Source organism: Salvelinus sp. IW2-2015, linkage group LG19 (assembly GCF_002910315.2).
Source record: "Salvelinus sp. IW2-2015 linkage group LG19, ASM291031v2, whole genome shotgun sequence".
Taxonomy (NCBI): domain Eukaryota; kingdom Metazoa; phylum Chordata; class Actinopteri; order Salmoniformes; family Salmonidae; genus Salvelinus; species Salvelinus sp. IW2-2015.
The window spans coordinates 28,880,680-28,900,088 of NC_036859.1; the positions used below are offsets into that span (position 1 = coordinate 28,880,680).

The 19,409-nt window shown below is 47.0% G+C and overlaps 1 pseudogene; it reads right to left on the minus strand.

The window, feature by feature from the left end:
• Positions 1-19,409, minus strand: part of LOC111979058 (dihydropyrimidine dehydrogenase [NADP(+)]-like) — a 184,137-nt pseudogene that overhangs the window by 64,405 nt on the left and 100,323 nt on the right.

The following is a 19,409-nucleotide window of genomic DNA, read 5'->3' on the forward strand; positions in this document are numbered from 1 at the left end:
TTGGTATCCTTCATTATGTCTTCTTTGAGATGTCCGCAGGTCTCTATTCCACTGCTCTTTATTGTTATACATGAAGTTACTCTCTGTTCCTCTGCCTGGGGAAAATGGTCCAGAATTTCATATTCTGTGTGTGTGTGTGTGTGATTGAGTGTTTAATGTTATGTTTGTGTGTAAGAGCGGGTGTATGTCATTTTGCCTGTGGATATCTCAGAAATCTGCAGATACGCTCCACTTGAGAGCCAGAGCCTCCATGCACACACACACACACACCACACACACAACACACACACACACACACACACACACACACACACACACACACACACACACACCACACACACACACCACACACACACACACACACACACGTTAATTTATTAGGGCTGACGTTAACTTCGACAGAGTTTAAGTACCCTGGCTGATCAAAGCTAAACTAGCCCTCCCCAGCAACATGCTGTCACATCAAAGGCTGCTTTGATAGACAATTCATCTGGGAAATTAAAAAGTATTTATGAATGAATTCAGGCTGACATTAAGAAACGGCTCTCACTCTCGTTGGAGATATCTGTTTGGGATCTGGACAGACTGATAGGCAGTTAGGTAGCTAATCAGTTTCCCAAACTGTCAGGCTGGCAACAGTAAGGCCCCTACCAGTCCATAAACTCTAGTGGTTAACTTGGATTGATGTCTTTTAATAAAACAGCCTCGCCAGTGTAAGAGCCTTGATAAGGATTGGAGTCACTGTCTAAAGTCTCTTAGCTTAGCAGTGGAAATATCTCTATATCTCACCTCTTCATCTCAATCTGTTTACTCCTCTTCCTGTTTGCAGGAAAATGGCTTCTGGCTAAGGACGCTGCTGGGACATATGCAGCGTTGTCACGCCCTGACATTTTTTACATTTACATTTTAGTCATTTAGCAGACGCTCTTATCCAGAGCGACTTACAGTAGTGCATACATTTTATTACATTTTTACATACTAGACAAGACATCCCTACCGGCCAAGAGCAGATGCTCTTATCCAGAGCGACTTACAGTAGAGTGCATACATTTTATTACATTTTTATTTTTTATTTTTTTATTTTTTTACATACTAGACAAGGATATCCCTACCGGCCAAACCCTCCCTACCGCCAAACCCTCCCTAACCCGGACGACGCTATGCCAATTGTGCGTCGCCCCAGCGATCTCCGGTTGCGGCCGGCTGCGACAGACCTGGGCGCGAACTCAGCCCAGCCTGGGCGCGAACCCAGAGACTCTGGTGGCGCAGCTAGCACTCGATGCAGTGCCCTAGACCACTGCGCCACCCGGGAGACCCCCCTCTGACCTTAGAGATCCTTTTTATGTCTCTTTTGGTTTGGTCTGGGTGTGATTGATGGAGCATTCTATGTTTTGTTTTCTATGATTTTCTATTTCTATGTTTTTGCCGGTATGGTTCTCAATCAGGGACAGCTATCTATCGTTGTCTCTGATTGGGAACATACTTAGTAGCCCTTTTTCCCACCTGTTTTTGTGGGAAGTTGACTTTGTTTAGGGCACTTTGCCTTTGAGCTTCACGGTTTGTTTTTGTAGTGTTTATTGTTTTGTTTGGCGTCATTTATTCAGTAAAAGAAAATGTACACTCACCACGCTGCACCTTGGTCCTCTCCTTTCAACAACCGTGGACAAGCGTTTACTTTTTTGCTCGTTGCCTTAACTGCTGTTTGATCTGGCTTTGGAATGTAACGTTTTTACCGGCATATTGGTTTTGTCTTTTCCCCACAAAAAATGTAGTTCAACTTTTCACTACAGATTTTTGATCTGCTCCACCACGCACCGTTCTGGTAAGGCCGAACGCCTTTCCTACTTAGCCTCCCGACAAAAGCTTCTTCCAAGCAGATTTGACACCTACTCCGTTGCCTGCTGCACTCTCGTTTGGATCCCACCAGCGATCTGCTCCCCGTCTGCTCTGTCTCCCCCTGTCTGTGTACAGGTACCCCCACCACACTCGCCCCTCTCTCCCTGCTCTGTCTCCCCCTGTCTGGTACAGGTACCCCGCCACACTCGCCCCTCTCTCCCTGCTCTGTCTCCCCCTGTCTGGTACATACCCCCGCCACACTCCCCCTTCCCCCTGCTCTGTCTCCCCCTGTCTGTGCAGGTACCCCCGCCACACTCGCCCCTCTCTCCCTTCCCTGTCTCCCCCTGTCTGGTACAGTACCCCCCGCACCAACTACGCCCTCTCTCCCTGCTCTGTCTCCCCCTGTCTGGTACAGGTACCCCCGCCACACTCGCCCCTCTCTCCCTGCCCTGTCTCCCCCTGTCTGGTACAGGTACCCCCGCACACTCGCCCTGTCTCCCTGCTCTGTCTCCCCCTGTCTGGTACAGGTACCCCCCCCACACCGCCCCTGCTCCCCTGCTCTGTCTCCCCCTGTCTGGTACAGGTACCCCCGCCACACTACGCCCTCTCTCCCTGCTCTGTCTCCCCCTGTCTGGTACAGTACCCCCGCCACACTCGCCCCTCTCTCCCTGCTCTGTCTCCCCCTGTCTGGTACAGGTACCCCCCCACACTCGCCCCTCTCTCCCTGCCTGTCTCCCCCTGTCTGGTACAGGTACCCCCGCACACTACGCCCTCTCCCCTGCTCTGTCTCCCCCTGTCTGGTACAGGTACCCCCGCCACACTACGCCCTCTCTCCCTGCTCTGTCTCCCCCTGTCTGGTACAGGTACCCCCGCCACACTCGCCCCTCTCTCCTGAGATTTTGCTTGCCTTTAATTAACTAGTATAGGCCTACTATTTATTTCTTAGCCTACTGGACTCATAGAGAGCTACTCATGTTATTTTGTTGGGGTGAATGACTCTTTGAACATACACGGAACCCAAACCGGCTGCGCGCGTGTGCCATCGTGCGCTATCGTGCATAAATGTATTTTGCCCCCCCACACCAAACGCGATCACGACACGCAGGTTAAAATATCAAAACAAACTCTGAACCAATGACATTAATTTGGGGACAGGTCGAAAAGCATTAAACATGTATGGCAATTTAGCTAGTTAGCTTGCACTTGCTAGCTAATGTTAATTTGTCCTATTTAGCTAGCTTGCTGTTGCTAGATAATTTGTCCTGGGATATAAACAATGAGTTGTTATTTTACCTGAAATGCACAAGGACCTCTACTCCGACAATTAATCCACACATAAAACGGCCAACCGAATCGTTTCTAGTCATCTCTCCTCCTACCAGGCTATTTCATCTTTGAACTTATATGGTGATCTCATCTAAACTTTCATACTATTACCACGACTTCCGGCAACAAAGTTCGTCTTTTAATCACCCACGTGGGTATAACCAATGAGGAGATGGCATGTGGGTACCTGCTTCAATAAACCAATGAGGAGATTGGAGAGGCAGGACTTTCAGCGCGATCTGCGTCAGAAATAGGAATTACTTCTATTTTAGCCCTTGGCATTGCAGGCGCTTGTTGGCGCACGCGAGCAGTGTTGATGCAATAATTGAATAACATGGATTTCTAAATTTATTTATCAGCATGTGTGTCACGTTCTGACCATAGTTCTTGTGTGTTTTACTTGTTTTAGTGTTGGTCAGGACGTGAGCTGGGTGGGCATTCTATGTTGTGTGTCTAGTTTGTCTGTTTCTATGTTTGGCCTAATATGGTTCTCAATCAGAGGCAGGTGTTTTGTGTTGTCTCTGATTGGGAATCATATTTAGGTGGCTTGTTTTGTGTTGGGGTTTGTGGGTGGTTGTCTTCTGTCTTTGTGTTCTGCACCAGATAGGACTGTCTCGGTTTTCACGTTTGTTATTTTGTATTTTGTATAGTGTTCACGTTATCGTCTCTTTGTTTATTAAACATGTTGAACACTAGCCGCGCTGCATTTTGGTCCTCTCCTTCAYCAACGGAAGAAAGCCGTTACAGAACCACCCACCAATCTCACACCAAGCAGCGTGGTAACGGGAAGCAGCGGCAGCAGCAGCAGCAGCGGTACCAGGAGGAATGGACTTGGGAAGACGTGTTGGACGGAAAGGGTTGCTACACATGGGAGGAGATCCTGGCTGGTAGGGATCGCCTTCCATGGGAACAGGTGGAGGCAGCTAGGAGAGCGGAAGCAGCTGCGAAGGGGAACCGGTGTTATGAGGGACACGGCTGGCCAGGAAGCCCGAGAGGAGACCCCAAAAATTAATTGGGGGGGGTCTAAAGGGGAGTGTGGCGAAGTCAGGTAGGAGACCTGCGCCCACTTCCTGTGCTTACCGTGGAGAGCGAGAGTACGGGGAGACACCGTGTTATGCGGAAGAGCGCACGGTGTCTCCTGTACGGGTGCATAGCCCGGTGCGGTACATCCCAGCTCCACGTATCGGCCGGGCTAGATTGAGCATTGAACCAGGTGCCATGAAGCCGGCTCAACGCATCTGGTCTCCAGTGCGTCTCCTCGGGCCGGTATACATGGCACCAGCCTTACGCATGGTGTCCCCGGTTCGCCAGCACAGCCCAGTGCGGGTTATTCCACCTCCCCGCACTGGTCGGGCTACGGGGAGCATTCAACCAGGTAAGGTTGGACAGGCTCGGTGCTCAAGGGAGCCAGTACGCCTTCGCGGTCCAGTATATCCGGTGCCACCTCCTCGCTCCAGTCCAGTACCACCAGTGCCAACACCACGCACCAGGCTTCCTGTGCGTCTCCAGAACTCTGTTCCTCCTCCACGCACTCTCCCTGTGGTGCGTGTCTCCAGCCCGGAACCACCAGTTCCGACACCACGCACCAAGCCTATTGTGCGTATCCAGAGCCCTGTACGCACTGTTGTTTCTCCCCGCACTAGCCTTCTCCCCGCACCAGGCCTATAGTGCGCTTTGAGAATCCAGTGTGCCCTGTTCCTGCTCCCCACGCTAGCCTAGTGATGCGTGTCTCCAGTCCGGTACCACCAGTTCCGGCACCACGCACCAGGCCTACTCTGCGCCTCAGCAGGTCAGAGTTGGCCGTCTGCCCAGCGCCATCTGAGCTGCCTGCCTGCCCAGCGCCATCTGCGCTGCCCGTCTGCCCAGCGCCGTCTGCCCAGCGCCATCTGAGCTGCCCGTGCGCCCAGCGCCGTCTGAGCCTGCCCGTCTGCCCAGCGCGTCTGAGCTGCCCGTCTAGCCCAGCGCTGTCTGAGCTGCCCGTCTGCCCAGCGCTATCTGAGCTGGCGCTGCCTGCCCAGCGCCATTCGAGCTGCCTGCCTGCCCCAGCGCCATCTGAGCTGCCCGCCTGCCAGCGCATCTGCGCTGCCCGTCTGCCCAGCGCCGTCTGCCCCAGCCATCTGAGCTGCCGTCTGCCCAGCGCTATCTGAGCTGCCTGCCTGCGCCGCCATCTGAGCTCCTGCCTGCCCAGCCCATCTGAGTCCTGCCTGCCCAGCGCCATCTGAGCTGCCTGCCTGCCCAGCGCCATCTGAGCTGCCCGCCTGCCCAGCGCCACCTGCGCTGCCGTCTGCCCAGCGCCGTCTGCCCAGCGCCATCTGAGCTGCCCGTCTGCCCAGCCCGTCTGAGCTGCCCGTCTGCCCAGCGCTGCTGAGCTGCCCGTCTCCCAGCGCCGTCTGAAGCTGCCCGTCTGCCCAGCGCTATCTGAGCTGCCTGCCTCGCCAGCCCACTGAGCTGCCTGCCTTGCCAGCGCCATCTGAGCTGCCTGCCCCAGCGCCATCGAGCCGTCCGCTCTGCCCAGCCCATCTGAAGCTGTCCGTCTGCCAGCGCCATCTGAGCCGCCCGTCTGTCCCGAGCCGCAGAGCCGTCCGTCTGCCCAGCGCCATCTGAGCCGTCTGTCTGCCCAGCGCCATCTGAGCGCCCGCTGCCGAGCGGTCAGAGCCGCCCGTCTCCCGAGCGTCAGAGCCGCCCGTCTTCCCGAGCATTAGAGCCGTCCGGTCCAGTCAGCCCGCCAAGACCGGTCCGCAGACCCGCCAGAGCCGTCCGTCAGTCAGGAGCCGCCAGACCGCCCGCCGTCAGGAGCCGCCAGAGCCCAGCCAGTCAGGAGCTGCCAGAGACGCCCGCCAGTCAGGAGCCGCCAGAGCCGCCCGCCTGTCAGGAGCCGATAGAGCCGCCCGCCAGTCAGAGCTGCCAGAGCCGCCCACAGTCAGGAGCTGCCGAGCCGCCCGCCAGTCAGGAGCTCCGGACCGGCCCGCTCAGGAGCGACCAGAGTCACCCGCCAGTCATGAGTCGCCGCCAGTCATGAGCTGCCCCCAGTCATGAGCTGCCCGCCAGTCTGACTGCCTGCCCAGCGCCATCTGAGCTGCCTGCCTGCCCAGCCATCTGAGCTGCCCGCCTGCCAGCGCCATCTGCGCTGCCCGTCTGCCCAGCGCCGTCTGCCCCGACCATCTGAGCTGCCCGTCTGCCCAGCGCATCTGAGCTGCCTGCCTGCCCAGCGCCATCTGAGCTGCCTGCCTGCCCAGCGCCATCTGAGCTGCCTGCCTGCCCAGCGCCATCTGAGCGCCTGCCTGCCAGCGCCATTGGCTGCCGCCTGCCCGTCGAGCTGCCCGCCTGCCCGTCTGACGGGCAGCTTGTAACGGAGAAAGCCGTTACAATGTGACAATGGTTAGCCCCAAACCGTTTAACCTGTTGATGATAGAGGCGCTATTTACACTTTGGGGAAATCGTGCCCAATTAAATGGCCTCGTACTCAATCTTGCTCTTACAATATGCAATTATTATTACTATGGATAGAAACACCTCCTAGTTTCTAAATCCGTTTGAATTTTGGCTGTGAGTAAAACAGAACTCATTTGGCAGCACACTTCTGACCAGGAAGTGGAAAGTCTGAAATTATTGCTCGTCAAGGGCCTGCCTATAAATGGGCATGATACGTAGAGTATACACGCACGTCATACACCTTCCCCTAGATGTCAAGAGAAGTGAGAGAAGAAATGAAGTGATTATCTTGGTCTGAGGTGGAATAAATCCTCTTGGATGACGTGGCCGCCATTTCCTGTTTTCTGGAAAGCGCGAAGATGGACCTGGAATTGCCTTCTGAAAAGCTGTCTTTAGTCGACTACTACTCCGCTTTTGATTATTTGATACATGTCACAATATCATCGTAAGTATGTTTTTTCATATAGTTTTATTAGATTATTGAATCTAACGGAGCGTTAGGCGTGTTGCGTTGTCTGTGTTTGTTGACGTTGGAGAGCTTCGCGCCACGTGCCAGTGTGTTGCTAATTCAAGAGGGAAAAACGATGTTCTAAATCCAAACAACGACTGTTCTGGACAAAGGACCCTTGTACAACATTCTGATGGAAGATCACCAAAAGTAGGACCCATTTTGTGATGCTATTTCATATATCTGTTGAACTGTGTACTTAGTAGTTTGCGCCCAGGTTTTGGGCACTATCTCGCCATAACGTAAGCCTGTCGTAATGAAGAATTTTTAGAATTCTAACACTGCGATTGCATTAAAACTAGTGTATCTATCATTTCCTATACAACATGTATTTTGTAATGTTTTGAATAGCTATTTGGTCAGAATAGGTGAGAGTCTATAGAAATATCCGCACATTCTGGAAAAATATGCTATGTTAGCATAATGGATAACCACCGATTTCAGCTCTAAATATGCACATTTTCGAACAAAACATAAGTGTATGTATAACCTGATGTTATAGGACTGTCATCTGAGGAAGGTTTAGAAGGTTAGTGAAAATTTATATATTTGCTGGTTTATTCGCTAACGCTAACGTGCCTATTGCTATCGCTAACGTGCCTATTGCTATCGCTAACGTGCCTTGATGAATGATGCGGTTGTGTGTAGGCTATTGTAGTAAGCTAATATAATGCTATATGTGTTTTCGCTGTAAAACACTTAAAAAATCGAAATATTGCTGGATCACAAGAGTTTGTCTTTAATTTGCTGTACACCATCGTTTTTCAGAAATGTTTATGATGAGTATTTAGGTATTTCACGTGGTCTCTATAATTACTCTGGCTGCTTCGTGCTATTTCTGACGGTAGCTGTGATGGTAGCAGCAATGTAAAACTGATTTTACCTCAAATATGCAAATTTTTCGAACAAAACATAGATTTATTGTGTAACATGTTATAGGACTGTCATCTGATGACGTTGTTTCTTGGTTAGTTTGGTTGGTTCTTGGTTAGTTTGGTTGGTTTCGTGCATGCTACCTGTGCTGTGAAAAATGTCTGTCCTTTTTTGTATTTGGTGGTGAGCTAACATAAATATATGTGGTGTTTTCGCTGTAAAACATTTTAAAAATCGGACATGTTGACTGGATTCACAAGATGTGTATCTTTCATTTGCTGTATTGGACTTGTTAATGTGTGAAAGTTAAATATTTCWAAAAAATATTTTTTGAATTTCGCGCTCTGCCTTTTCAGTGGAATGTGGGAGGAGTTCTGCTAGCGGAACGCCGGGGCTGTAAAGGTTAACTTTTTTCTTGTGCTTTGTGCTAATTGCTCCATGACTCCTGTACGCTTTGTTGACTATGAACTTGCTCATTTACCCGACTGTGGGACAAACAATGTTTGTTCCCACACTCACGACTCTTGGCCTTCCATCCTATTCTAATCACCTCTCGCCAGCTTTGTATTCATGTTACCTGATGAAATTGCTGTACAATATGATCTTGTTGCCATCTGATGCACATTCAAATGTCATAAAAAAATCAACACTGCAAAGCTCTCCCTGTCCTCTGCCGTGCCCTGATTGTATTACTGCTGATGATATCTGGAAATGTGAGTGTACACCCTGGCCCGTCTACTGTTGCTAGCCCCAATTCTGACTTGATTTCTGCTCTCGTAAAAGGTTTTCAAGTTAACACTAGAAGCTTATTACCTAAAATGTATCAATTGAAAGTGTGGTTTCACAGCTCCTATCCAGATGTGTTGGTCATTACTGAGAAATGGTTAAGAAAGTGTTCTGAACACTGATGTTAACCTTTCTGGTTATAACTTTTTTTCGGCTAGACAGATCTCCACCAAGTCTGTCACCAAACAATTTGATTTGCCTGTTTGAAGCATTATGCTTTCAAACAGCTCTTTGTTGACTGTTGCTGGGTGTTATCATCCACTATCAGCACCAGCCTGTACTCATTTGCCCTAAGCTCTCTCCTGGCCCCTTACGCTAAGTCTGAATTTGTCCTTCTAGGTGACCTAAACTGGGACAGGCTTAAAGCACCTGACCAAGTCTTAAAGCAATGGGATTATTACCAATCCCAAAAGGTATGACTTCAAACACCCAGAGAATTCTACTCTCTTTGATTTTATCCTCACAAATAATCCTTATTGGTATCAGTCTGGTGTTTTCTGTAATGACCTTATTGATCACTGTTTTACGGCCTGTGTTCATAATGGCTGCTCAGTTAAACGACCTGTCCTGATTTGTCAGATGCTTGCTGAAAAACTTTAATGAGTAAGCCTTCCTTCATGTAAATTGGTATAGAATCAGCTTCTTCCCCTCTGTCGAAGACGCTTGGACCTTCTTTTTTAAAATATTTCAGTGGTATTGTTAACAAGCACGCTCCCATGAAGAAAATGAGAAACAGGTTCAGCCCCTGGTTCGACTGTGATCTGGCAGAATTACTCCACCTCTAGAACACTATTTGGTGAAAGGCTCGGCACAGGCATACTCAGGCTGTCTGGCTGTCGTTCAAGCAAATGAGAAATAAGTGCACTCAGGCTAGCCGGAAGGACAAAGTTAGTTATTTTAAGGATCAGTTCTCTCTCTGTGGGTCAAACCCCAAGAAGTTCTGGAAAATGCTGAAAGACTTGGAGAATAAACCCTCTTCCTCACAGCTGCACATGTCCCTTAATGTTGATGATGTGGTTGTTACTGACAAGGAGCATATGGCTGAGCTCTTTAATCACCACTTCATTAAGTCAGGATTCCTATTTGACACGCCTCCTTGCCTGTCCAACACTTCCTCATTTCCCAGCCCTTCTAATGCAACTAGCCCTGATGCTCCTCCATCTTTTCCACCTGCCCCGCTACACAGCTTCTCCCTGCATGTGTTCACTGAGTCTGAGGTGCTAAAGAAGCTCCTTAAACTTGACCTTAAAAAAGCATCTGGGTCCTTTCTTGTTTAAGGTTGCAGCCCTTATCATCATTAGCCTGTCTCTCCTCTCTAGGGAGGTTCTCAGTGCTTGGAAGGCAGCCATGGTTCATCCTTTATTTAAAGGAGGAGATCAAGCTGATCCTAATTGTTATAGGCCATTTTCTATCTTGCCCTGTTTTTATCAAAAGTGTTGGAAAAACTTGTCAATAATCAACAGACTGGCTTTCTGTATGTCTATAGTGTTCTCTCTGGTATGCAATCTGGTTTCTACTCAGGTTGTGGATGTGTCACTGCAACCTTATAGGTCCTTAATGACGTCACCATTGCCCTTGATTCTAAGCAATGTTGTGCTGCTATTTTTATTGACTTGGCCAAAGCTTTTGATGTAGACCATTCCATTCTTGTGGGCCGGCTAAGGAGTATTGGTGTCTCTGAGGGGTCTTTGGCCTGGTTTGCTAACTACCTCTCTCAAAGAGTGCAGTGTATAAAGTCAGAACATCTGCTGTCTCAGCCACTGCCTGTCACCAAGGGTGTACCCCAAGGCTCAATCCTAGGCCCCACGCTCTTCTCAATTTACATCAACAACATAGCTCAGGCAGTAGGAAGCTCTCTCATCCATTTATATGCAGATGATACAGTCTTATACCCAGCTGACCCCTCCCCGGATTTTGTGTTAAACGCTCTACAACAAAGCTTTCTTAGTGTCCAACAAGCTTTCTCTGCCCTTGTTCTGAACACCTCCAAATCATAGGTCATGTGGTTTGGTAAGAAGAATGTCCCTCTCCCCACAGGTGTGATTACTACCTCTGAGGGTTTACAGCTTGAGGTAGTCACCTCATACAAGTACTTGGGAGTATATCTTGACGATACACTTCCTTCTCTCAGCACACATCAAAGCTGCAGGCTAAATTTAAATCTAGACTTGGTTTCCTCTATCGTATTCGCTCCTTCTTCACCCCGGCTGCCAAACTAACCCTAATTCAGATGACCATCCTACCCATGCTAGATTACGGAGACGTAATTTATAGATGGGCAGGTAAGGGTGCTCTCGAGTGGCTAAATGTTCTTTACCATTCGGCCATCAGATTTGCCACCAATGCTCCTTATAGGATACATCACTGCACTCTTTACACTTCTGTAAACTGGTCACCTCTGTGTACTCGTCGCCCACTGGTTGATGTTTATTTATAAAACCTTCTTAGGCCTCACTCCCCCTATCTAAGATATCTACTGCAGCCCTCATCTTCCACATACAACGCCCGTTCTGCCAGTCACATTCTGTTAAAGGTCCCCAAAGCGCACACATCCCTGGGTTGCTCGTCTTTTCAGTTCACTGTAGCTTGCGACTGGAACGAGCTGCAACAAACACTCAAACTGGACAGTTTTATCTCAATCTCTTCATTCAAAGACTCAGTCATGGACACTCTTACTGACAGTTGTGGCTGCTTCGAGTGATGTATTGTTGTCTCTACCTTCTTGCCATTTGTGCTGTTGTCTGTGCCCAATATTTTTTGTACCCTGTTTTGTGCTGCTACCATGTTGTGCTGCTGCCATGTTGTCTTGCTACCATGTTGTTGTGTTGCTACTATGCTGTGTTATGTGTTGCTGCAATGCTATGTTGTTGTCTTAGGTCTCTCATTATGTAGTGTTGTGTTGTCTCTTATATCGTGATGTGTGGCTTGTCCTATATTTTTATTTAATTTATTTTTATTTTTAATCCCAGCCTCCGTCCCCGCAGGAGGCCTTTTGCCTTTTGGTAGGCCGTCATTGTAAATAAGATTTTGTTCTTAACTGACTTGCCTAGTTAAATAAAGGTTAAATAAATTAACTTGGGACTATGGCTAGACGGTACATTGTCCTTCTCTCATCACATATCCAAGCTGCAGGCTAAAGTTAAATCTAGACTTGGTTTCCTCTATTGTAATCGCTCCTCTTTCACCCCAGCTGCCAAACTAACCCTGATTCAGATGACCATCTTACCCATGCTAGATTACGGAGACGTAATTTATAGATCGTCGAGTAAAGGTGCTCTCGAGCGGCTAGATGTTCTTTACCATTCAGCCATCAGATTTGCCACCAATGCTCCTTATAGGACACATCACTGCACTCTTTACTCCTCTAAGGAGCATTGGTGGCAAATCTGATGGCTGATGTATTGTTGTCTCTACCTTTTGTACCATGTTTGTGCTGCCACCATGTTGTGTTGTACCATGTTGTTGTTGTGTTGCTACCATGTTGTGTTGCTGCCATGTTGTGTTGTTGTAGTAGCAATAATTTAATCCATTTAGCAGACTAGTATCCAAAGCAAGTTACAGTCATATATATGCATACATACACACATACACACATACACACATGTGTAGCTGAGCTACAATCGACCACAATGAAATACTATACTACTACTATATCAATCAACACAGTGGTTTTAGCATGCCTGATGCAAACACAACAGTGTTGGTTTCACCAGTGTTGGTTCCACGTAAAAAAAACTAAAGTTCAATAGGGCAATGTGAAGTGACAAAGCGAAGCTGAGAAGGAATGATAGATTTCAGGGGCAAACGTCCACATCTAAGGAGAAAAATACGAACAAAAAACATTTTATGATTTATTCCACAGTTTGTGAGCACAGTGGGTTCTGGTGCCTCAGACGGAAATCCGATATTATCTAATGCAAATTTAATGTAAGATAACACTTTTTCGCAAAGAAACCAATGAGGCTTTAAGCCATGAATATGGATGCCGGTCTATTTTAGAGTGATACTCTTTGAGGTATCTGTTGTGAGAACTTATTTTTAACATATTGACACACAAAAAACAAAATCTCTCTGTTATGTCTTTTAGAGAAGACAAAGGAACTCATGTAAATCAATTTGTTCGGTACAAAACGGTCAGCACAAAAGAAAACAAATGGATATGCCCAGCATTGTAGACAAGACAAAACAGACTCACCTATGCCATTTAAGCAAGCTCAATCCAGTCAGCTTTATTGTAACTATACATGATGCTAGAGATGACAATCTGAAAAGGATAGAAATAGAGTGAAAGAAAGAAAGAGAGGGCGGAAGGGGGAGAGCGTAAAGAACAACGAAGAACTCTGATTTCACCTTATTTATGTGCCAAGCACATAGTGGTTTCAAAGAATGCACAACCATCTGAGAGAATAACAGAGGAACAATATAATGTGTCTTTTGAAAACTCCATCAGTCYGCCGCACAACTGTTTTCCACTGTCATTGGAAACTACAATCTACCTATAAAGCAGGGGAGATACAACACTCTCCCTCTCACTGCTTTGGGTTTGAAAGGAAACAAATGGGCAGATGTGTCCATAATGCACAGAGGGACATGCCTGCCTGTGATATACTGCAACTAAGTGTGTGTTTGATTTTATAGATCCTCCATCTTTGTTAGATACTTGTGATAGCCCTTCATCCTTTCTACCTTGGGACTTGGCTATTCAACTGCAAATATTGATTCTGGGCCAGTTGAAGGGGAAATTAATGCATAGTTTACTGCAAAGTTTCCTCCGACTGAACCACTCTCATGTGGCACATGCTACTTACCATGCTACTTACTTACTTGGCCAGACTGTTGTTGGGAAAACGTCTTTAGTATCGACACACATTAATATAGAGGGAAAACATCTTCAGCATCTGCACACATTGATGTAGAGAGGGGAAGGAGAGGGAAAGAAGGGGATGTTGAGTTGTGTGAGGTTACTTCTGAGAATGAGTCTCTGGATCACTGGGGATTATTAATGTAGGTTTGAACCTACAGAGACAGACGTACAGCAAGACGTAGAGATAGACGTACAGCCAGACGTAGAGACAGACATAGACAGATGTAGAGACAGATGTAGAGACAGATGTAGAGACAGATGTAGAGACAGACGTAAAGACAGATGTAGACAGACTTAGACAGACTTAGACAGACTTAGACAGACGTAGAGACAGACGTACAGCCAGATGTAGAGACAGAAGTACAGCCAGATGTAGAGACAGACGTAGAGACAGACGTAGATATAGACGTAGAGACAGACGTACAGCAAGACGAACAGCCAGACGTAGAGACAGACGTAGAGACAGACGTAGATATAGACGTAGAGACAGACGTACAGCAAGACGAACAGCCAGACATAGAGACAGACGTACAGCAAGACGCAGAGACAGACGCAGAGAGACAGACGCAGAGAGTCAGACGCAGAGAGACAGACGTAGAGATTGACGTACAGCCAGATGTATAGCCTGACGTAGAGATAGATGTAAAGATAGACATAGAGACAGATGTGCATCCAGACTTAGAGATAGGGGTAGAGACAGACGTAGAGACAGACGTAAAGAGACAGACGTGTAGAGTCAGACGTAGAGACAGACGTAAAGAGACAGACGTAAAGAGACAGACGTAGAGCCAGATGTAGAGACATACTTACAGCCAGACGTACAGCCAGACGTAGAGACATAGGTATAGACAGACGTAGAGACAGACGTAGAGAGACAGACATAGAGAGACAGACGTAGAGAGCCAGACGTAGAGAGCCAGACGTAGAGCCAGACGTAGAGATTGACGTACAGCCAGATGTATAGCCAGACCTAGAGACAGACGTAGAGATAGATGTAAAGATAGACATACATCTAGATTTAGAAATGGGGGTAGAGACAGACGTAGAGACAGACGTAAAGAGACAGACGTAGAGACAGACGTAAAGAGACAGACGTGTAGAGACAGACGTAAAGAGACAGATGTAAAGAGACAGACGTAGAGCCAGATGTAGAGACATACTTACAGCCAGACGTAGAGACATAGGTATAGACAGACGTAGAGACATAGGTATAGACAGACGTACAGCCAGACGTACAGCCAGACATACAGCCAGACGTACAGCAAGACGTAGAGACAGACATACATCCAGGCTTAGAGACAGACGTACATCCACGAGTAGGACAGACGTACAGCCAGACGTACAGCCAGACATACAGCCAGACGTACAGCAAGACGTAGAGACAGACATACATCCAGGCTTAGAGACAGACGTAAATCCAGACGTAGAGACAGACGCGGAGACAGACGTACTGCCAGACGTAGAGACAGACGTAGGGATAGACGTACAGCCAGACGGAGAGATAGACGTGGAGACTGACGTAGAGATTGACGTACAGCCAGATGTAGAGATTGACGTACAGCCAGATTTAGAGATTGACGTACAGTCAGATGTAGAGATTGACGTACAGCCAGATGTAGAGATTGACGTACAGCCAGATGTAGAGATTGACGTACAGCCGGATGTAGAGATTGACGTACAGCCGGATGTAGAGATTGACGTACAGCCAGACGTAGAGATTGACGTACAGACAGACGTAGAGACAGACATAGAGACAGACATAGAGACAGACATAGAGACAGACATAGACCTACAGACAATGCAGCGGAATAGTCCTGGCTAAACTCCATCCCGTAGAGTGAGCCGTGTGGTTGTTCGTCTGCCTGCCTGCCTGTTTGTCTGTCTGTCTGCCTTCCCGTCCTCCAGCCCACCCGCACGCCCCTCTGTCTGTCCGTCTCTGTGAGGAGCAGAGCACAGTCTAGCAGAGTCGAGCAGGGGGATCCTCCTGTTATCTCTTTAATAATGGAGCAGAGTGAGTAAGTGATCCCATCCACCAACACCCTCTACACTGCCTCTCCAGGGACCCCCGGCACCACGGCAACTGTCAATCACTGCTGATATGGAGATATTAAAAAAGGGGGGGGTGGGGCTGCACCTTTTCACAGTCTTTCCACGTCCCTCTCTCTCACTTTCTGTTTCCCTTTTGCTCTCTCTCCCTCTCTCTATTTATGTCAGTTTTTTTCTATCTGTCTCTCTTTATCCCTCTCTTTCTGTCAATGTCCCCCCCCCTCGGTCTCGCTCGCTCTCTCTCTCTCTGTCAGTGTAGCAATAGTACAGGTGTGCCCGCTGCTTGTAAAACCCGATACAGACAGACCACTCCACAGTCTCAATCAGTCCCTGTGAGAAAGAGGTGTCTCAATCTCCCCAGTCCCAACAATTTCACATCATTTGGAGAGGGCTTTGCTATTATTCATTCCCCTTCTCTGAGTATTCATTTTGCAGAGCGGCATACGCAAGTGACCTTTAACCTCGGGGAGGCACGCGCTGTGATGAGTTTGGTTCTGCCTCTGCCGAGGACGCATTTCAAAGCAACCCGGATTGCGCTTGGCGGACCGAGGACTTTGACCTACAAGGTCACTTCATGCTGACGAGGGTAGAGGAACGTTGTGGAGCATTTTGGGAAGTTGGGGAGGAAAACAGAAATAATTAATGGGAATAATATGGGAAGGAAAATTATTAATGGCTGCCTCTCAATGAGATATAAATATTTATGTTTTGCTGAAATGGTAACTAGTTTGGGGAGGATGGGACAAGGGGACTGGCTGGTAGGGAGCTCAGGCATTCAGGTAAGGAAATAACAGGAGGATGAAGGTTGGAAGTGGTCAGTTGTAAAGAGGATACCTGGACCTGAGCTTGATGTGGAAGCATAGCAGTGTAATACAGTGTAATCACTGTAGGCTAAATGGGATAGACTGACACAGATATACAGTAATCATCCATACAGGAAGCTGGGTATTATGTTCAATGGGACAGACTCTGCATGTTTTACTGTAATTCATTCTGGACTAAATATCCTCAAAACTGATGAAACTGCAGTTGGATCCAAAAATAGTTTGAGGGACATTGGCTAATTCCTCTATGCTGAGAAAGAAAGTTAGAGTCTTCAATTGGTAAATAAAATATCAATTCGTCTCCACACTACTACCCTTTTTACAATACTGAACTGAACCAAGCCAGGCCAAACTGAGCTGTACTGTGCTGGCCTGGTTACACATCCACCACAGTTGTTACTGGAAGTGCGCTGGAAAGGACTATGTGAAAAGAGAGTTTCTCTGTCATTACAGTATGGTTCAGCGCGATAGCATGAAAATGGTATCTGTGGACAAGAGTGAACTCACGTTCTTGGGGAAGTCTGCCTTCAGCTCTTTGACACCATGGCACCAGTATGCAGCCGTCTTCTCACTGACCAGCTCGATATTGAGGAAGGAGCCCTGTCCGGGGCCGAACACATGACCTGACGTGGTGCCACGCACAATACAGGGAGACACGTTATTCACTAGGGCCTGTGGGACCTGCAATTCTACTGTAACGGTCGTCGTATGAAGAAGGTGTGGACCAAGCGCAGCGTGGGAAGTGTTCATGATTTAATCCAAAAAAACAATCGAACAAAAACAACAAACAGGAGAACAAAAGCGAACAGTTCTGTCAGGCAAACAAAACAGCTAAACAGAAAATAACTACCCACAAAAACCATGTGGGAAAAGGCTACCTAAGTATGGTTCTCAATCAGAGACAACGATAGACAACTGCCTCTGATTGAGAACCACAACCGGCCAAACAACAAAGAAATACAAAACATAGAAAATGAACATAGAATGCCCACCCAAATCACACCCTGACCAAACCAAAATAGAGATATAAAAAGCTCTCTACGGTCAGGGCGTGACATCTACGAATTTCTTCATGGAGCCGAGAGAAATCTTTGCAGTTTTAAAGCTACATTATAAAATTTTTTACACTGCCCACCCAAGTATTTCAATGGCAGAAAAATCCCTGCAACTGCACAGTATAATTAGGGCTCAGTTTTTCATGTTCAGGTCAATTGGTCACAAAAATATCCTGCTAACATGAACAGCATTAAATGACAATGCAAATAGGAAGCAGGTGCATGGTCACTATAATGTCACTATAATGTCACTATAATGTCACTTCAAAGATACTGGCTTCAGTTGTGAATCTGAATATAATATTTGATTCAAAGCCAATGGGAATAACTATTGAACCTACAGGCCATTCAATAATGCAGATCTAGTATGACATACTCCTGCAATTCAATATTTCAATTTAGCTGCTTTTACTTAATGACTGGAGAACCACAATTCATATTCATGATATACAGTTACTTATAGACAATTACTACAGAGGCAATGATATTTGAAGACTGACGTTTCTTTCTGCTCTGGTTACTATTACCAATTAGTAGCGACCAATTTGCATAATCTAATTAAAAAACAAGTCCATATCAAGCAATTACAGTATAACACACTAATAGATGTAATGATATTTGGTTTATGTAGTATCTATAGACCATAGATAGAAAAAAATGACATTAATGATTGTAATGCAGACAAAATCTGCAATAGTTTTTTTATAATCCTAAACAAATGCTATTGTGGAGAAATAATAGAAGCATCACAGCCAACAGTTGTTTCCCTGTGAGCATGTATCTGTTTCCTGTAATATCTGCTGTGTTCACTGCCTCTTTATGTTCATTGCCCCGTGGATGTATCCACGGGGCAATGTTTCATGGATTTAGCTCGGCACTGCATTGTGAGTTAAGTCAACTACATATGAAGGCAGCTCTCTGCTACCTAACCCTGATGAAGTGCAAGACAAGTAAGGACAAATTGTTTAAAGTCGGTGAGTATAAAGGAATCAGAATGAGATTGATAAAGATCTGGACAGACGTGAGAGCCACGTTTCGATGAACAAACAGGATGATGAGTGAATGGTTCATTGCATGTAGTCCTGTTCTTGAGATGTTCTTGTCTATTTTTGTTTGTACACACAAAAACACACAGACAAGAACACACACACACACACACACACACACACACACACACACACCTCAATGTAATAAATGCACCTGTGAAGAAAATGTTGCCAGTAACACTGTCCTCTCTGTCCATTACCACAGGCTAACCTATATGACAAAAACCCATCCATATGTACTAGGGCCCTCAACAAGGATTCACATACTATATGTGACTGGGTCCTTGGTGTTTTCTGTTAACCATTGGGCACTAATCTATCCCCACAACCCTTCATGAAAAGAGAACCAACACGATAAAGAGAGATCAAATATCATTGCCAAGACGATAGCTCCTCCAACACAGAGGCGACCAACGATTGGCTGCCGGCCATGAGGAGGCACATTCGAGGTAATTACCAAACAGCGGTTACTTACACGGTCTCTTCCCTCAAGACCCTTTCCATTCTATCTGCAGGGAGAAGAAACAAGAGAGAGAAAGAAAGAGATAGCGAGAGAGAAGAAAAACATCCTCCCTCAAATATTTGTTTCAGTTTTTCAATTGCACACCACTTGGCCCTAGCTGACACAGAAAACCATTCGACCACAATTATCTCTATGACTACAGCCATCATTATTGCAGGAGAAAGTGATGTACGTGGCCGGGGGAGGTGGTGGATGCTAGTAAGGGAAAAATGCTTCTTCCTCTCTCTCTCTCTCTCTCTCTCTCTCTCTCTCTCTCTCTCTCTCTCTCTCTCTCTCTCTCTCTCTCTCTC